Source organism: Protopterus annectens, chromosome 1.part1 (assembly GCF_019279795.1).
Source record: "Protopterus annectens isolate FY-2018-M chromosome 1.part1, PAN1.0, whole genome shotgun sequence".
In the NCBI taxonomy this organism is placed as follows: Eukaryota; Metazoa; Chordata; order Ceratodontiformes; family Protopteridae; genus Protopterus; species Protopterus annectens.
The window spans coordinates 1,495,679,560-1,495,684,559 of NC_056726.1; the positions used below are offsets into that span (position 1 = coordinate 1,495,679,560).

General features: G+C 39.5%; 1 pseudogene; it reads right to left on the reverse strand.

Moving 5' to 3' along the window:
* LOC122813818 overlaps positions 1–5,000 on the reverse strand; it is a 116,357-nt pseudogene that overhangs the window by 63,312 nt on the left and 48,045 nt on the right.

Here is a 5,000-nt window from a genome sequence, read left to right on the forward strand (position 1 = left end):
TCTAAGGGATTGGGAAGGACTGACCTGTCATCTTACCACATAGGTGGTATACTTAGGTATTTGGATAGCTGTAGATGTGACTCAGATAACTATCATAAAAGCCCTCCCTTTGACCTGATTTTTTACAGGAGAAATAAGAGGTGTGGTCTAAAATGAATTTACCTTTTTTTGTGAAGATTCAGGTGGTCAAGACTCTATTACTCCCTCAGATCTTGTTTTTTTCTTAGGACCTGTGTGGGGAAAGAATATGTCTGAGTTTGGTTATATATGGCATCTTAATAAATACTTTTTGCTAAAAAAGTGGTATATTAATTGGTGTAATTCAATAAATAAATACAAATGCACTACCAAACACTTAAGAACAGTTTAAAAAAACAAAATTAGTGAAGAACAAAGTAAAACTGTCACCATGGTGAAGAATTTGCCTTTTTTTGTGAAGATTCAGGTGGTCAAGACTTTATTACTCCCTCAGATATTTTTTCTTAGGACCTGTGTGAAGAAAGAATATGTCTGAGTTTGGTTATATATGGCATCTTAATAAATATATTTTGCTAAAACAGTGACTTATTAATTGGTGTAATTCAATAAATAAATAAAAAGGCACCACCAAACACTTAAGAACAGTTAAATAAAAACAAAATTAGCGAAGAGAAAAGTAAAACTGTCACCAAGGTGAAGATGTAAAATCCAAATTTAATAAAAAAATAATAAAACTATAGTACTCCATGAATTACAACAAATAAGGTTACAAGATACAAGACAAACGCTTTCGGCAAATAACCTTCTTCAGATCCTAACATTCAGTAAGAAAACAGACAAATTTAAATGACTGAGAACCAGTCAGGTCAACTCAAATTGTAATCATCTATGAAGTCTACATCCTTTAATCACAGGTTTTAAAGTGACCATCCCATTTAGTCCCAGTAATTTATCAACCTGTAAATCGGCTATCCAATGCATCTCTGCTATTCACCACAGTGAAAAACTTCTCTAAAGCAAATTTCACACTCCTCAAAACCGAGGTGGAATCCTTCAAAGCCCCCGGGCCTGTGGAAAAAATGGCCCAGACCACAGAATCCTTTATAAACGCATTCTATGAACACCTTCAGGAATGCATGGATCATGCGATCCCAAATAAAACCAAGACCCAATCCTCCAAAGGCAGACGTCCTGTCTGGTGGACCCCAGCCATAAACATACTATACAATAGAATGAGGAAGCTACTAAATGATAGAGCAAAATTCCAAAAAGGGAAGGCATCTCTGATCAGTATTAGCAAAAAACTACAGGCACTCATAAAATCGTCTAAGGCCAGCTGCAAGAGAAAAATTGCACAGGACACTAAGGATAATCACAGGGCTTTCTTTAGTTATGTTAGGAACCTGGGTGGTAATTCCCAGATATGCTCAGAATTAGTCCAAAATGACAAAAAATACACCAAACCCACAGACATTGCCAACATCCTAGCTGACAGATTCAGCGCAAACTCCCCCCCCTCCCCATCAAAAAGGCAAATATCTATCCCAGCAGAGTGCTGCCCCCCTGACATCTCAGATGCTCAGGTAAGAGCTGCCCTCTCCAAAGCAAAAAACACAGCATCAATGGGACCAGACAGTGTCCAGGGCTGCATCCTACATGATCTCCAAGAAGAGCTAAACCCAAACATAAAACTACTGTTCAATCTCAGCCTTACTACAGGATATGTACCCAAAGAGTGGCGTACAGTAACTGTGGTCCCTCTCCACAAAGGTGGTGCCTCAACGGATCCTGGAAACTATCGCCCCATAAGCCTGACTAGCTTGGTCTGCAAAGCTATGGAAAGGATCATCATGGACCTCATAAATAAAGATATTGGGGACCTACAGACACTGGATCCTACCCAGTTCAGCTTTGTTAAGGGCAGATCCTGCCACTTAAACCTGGTCGATTTCTTTAAAACAGTCACCAAGGCCATTGACGAGGGGAAGGTGGACCACACAGCCTACCTGGACCTCGCAAAAGCCTTCAATACAATACCCCACTCGGGCATTATAGATAAGCTCACCGGCTTAAATATAAACCCCTATGTCACTAGATGGGTTGCAAACTGGCTCAAGGACAGAACCCACATGGTTAGAATTGCTGGAGCCATGTCAGACTCCAAACCAGTTACAAGTGGCATCCCACAAGGCTCAGTTCTGGGACCTCTCTTGTTCGGTATATATTTCTCGGAGGTGCAGGCCAACACAGAAGGACTGTGGCTGACCAAGTTCGCAGATGACTGCAAACTGGGCGCCATAATCGACTCTCCAGCTGACACAAGCATCCTCCAAAAGGGCCTCATAGAAACAGACAACTGGTGCCAGAGCCATGGCCTCAAGCTAAATGCCAAAAAGTGTATAGTCATCCCCTTTGGCAAAAACAAAGTGCACACAAATTACCACATAGGTGGTAATACATTAAGTACAGAAGAAGTAATTAGGAACCTGGGGACCCAAGTTGATAGCAATCTCTCATTTGACAACCACGTGGCCAAAGTGGTTAGAAAAACATTTTATATGGCCTACCTAATCATGAGGTGATTCACATCTAGATCAGGGGAGGTCATTGTGCCTCTTTACTCATCCCTCATCAGGCCCATAATTGAGTACAATGCCCCTTTTGGGATGTACCTTACCAGACACCTGCAGCAACTGGAAAGACCCCAAAAGTACCTCACCAAGAGGATCAAAGGGCTCAAACAGATGCCATATGCTGCCCGGTTAAAGAAACTCCAGCTCTACTCAGTGGCATACCGCCTGTTCAGAGGTGATCTGTGCCTGATGTATAAAGCCATGTCCAACCCGGAATTAATGGACATGCTGCACCTCAGAAAATCCAAATCCCATCGAGCTACATGCTCAAGAGACTTGAACCTCAGCACTGAAATAAATAGGACATGCTGGAGGGACAAATTCATAACCCAGAGGCTCCTTTCACTCTGGAATAAAATCCCAGTCCAGGTTAGGCAGAGTCCCTCATTGACTCTCTTCAAGAGGAATCTTGATGAGTGGATGGGAGATCGTAAGTTTACCCCGGGTATCACTTCTGTGTCACTGTTAGACAGAGCACAGTATACTAACCTCAAAAAAGGGCATAGCAAAATTAATTTTAAATGGGTGGCGAAAGCCAAACACATTCTGGTTAGGCTTATAAATGCCCTAGGGCAGATAGCCTAGTATGAACCTATGGACCTATGAACCTATAATGTTTGATTACATAGATTCCCACCTTGTAGGCTCTCCTAAATGGTCTATAGAACCATAAATGTAAACTTATGGTCTGGATACCGAGAGACATGTTGCGCCAAGGCGTTATTCTTGTTATTCAGTCTAATGTCATTTAGATGTTGCAGTATTCTATCCTAAACAGCTTACTGTTTTTCTTAAATAGAAACTCACATACTGAAGGCAATTGGCAATATAAATGACATTCTTGCTGGGACACTCAGCATAAAGGTTCAGTCTATATATCTGTCAGGTTGAGGGATGTTTAAGAGATTCCTAGAATTGATATATCCACATACCTTGCACTTTCTATAGAGAAATGTACCTAGTCTCAAAGAAGCATGCTTCACTTTAATTTTAAGAACATCATGACATAGAAGACATTTCAGATTTTTCTTGTTTCTGAAGGAAAGTCGGGTAGCTTCTCCCACAATATTCCTGTTGTTATCATCTGAAACTAATATCTTCCAATTATTTTGAATAATTTCACTGACTTGTTTATTGTCATTACTATATGTCAGCATAAATCTCAGTCCCTCATTTTCTGCTTCCAATGCATGTTTTGTTCCTCAGTCTTTCACTGCTATATCTTTAGAGAAACATGGTCGGCCTTTCTTGGCTCTTAAACCTTTATTTTCTATAACTTTTTGCTCAACTTTCTTCTTCCTAGAACCACATTCCTCAAAATGTCATGCCAACTGTTCAGTCTCATTATCATAAACTTTAGCACCGGTATATAATCTCGACATCCTAAGGAGTTGGCCTTTAATAATGTGTGGATATGCGCTTCAGTTATGCATGCTGCTCCTGTGCAACAGATGATTCTTCCTGCATTCCTTCCTATGAATACAGCTATTTAAACTATGATCCATATTTAGTTTCAATGTCATGTCAAGGAAGTTGAAAGTGTCTTTAGAGCTTTGAATCTCAAAATCTAGGAATGTAGTAGTCTTTCCAAGATAACTGGTAAATTCAAGAAGTTGTCCTTCGTTGCCAATCCAGAAAAAAGATATTGTCTACGAATCTGCTATAGTAAGGAATTAACATCCTCCATCTATTCACTTCATTAAAAATATGTTCGGCTTCCCACTGTGCAATCACATTATTCAAGTAACTATTGGCACAGTGCATGCCCATAGCAACACCCTATTTTTGCTAATAATATTTGTTCCCATAAATAAAAATGTAGTTTTCTAAAATACTATCTAATAGTAAACATATCTGAGAAAAGATGCTATTGCTATAGACATTGTCTTGTAAGAGAAATTGCCATACGTCGTCCATCCTGTACTTATTTGGAATCACAGTGAAGAGGCTCTTAATATACATTCATACCATTGTTAGACTTGCCGTACTCAATGTTTCATAACAGTAGCGATTTAAGAAATTGTGACATGTCTTTTAATGCTGTTGCAGCTCTTGAAATCACTGACTTCAGTTCATGTTCGTAATGATAGCGGCAGGCTCAATTATCCATGCTCCACTGAAACTATAGGATGCACAAGTGGATTTTGAGAGTCCTTGTGGATTATAATGGGAATGAACAGATAAGTCACAACCAAATAATCGTACAATTCTTGTGTGACAGTACAAGTCATCACATATTGTACAAGATATTATTTACTTTGTTCATAATGTTATTAAGTTGCCATTTGAAAATATAAGTTGCGATAATGAGTATTCTGTAATCCTTCACCAACTATTGAACTCAGGACCTTCTGAACTACAGGCAGAGCAACACACAAGTAGGCCGAA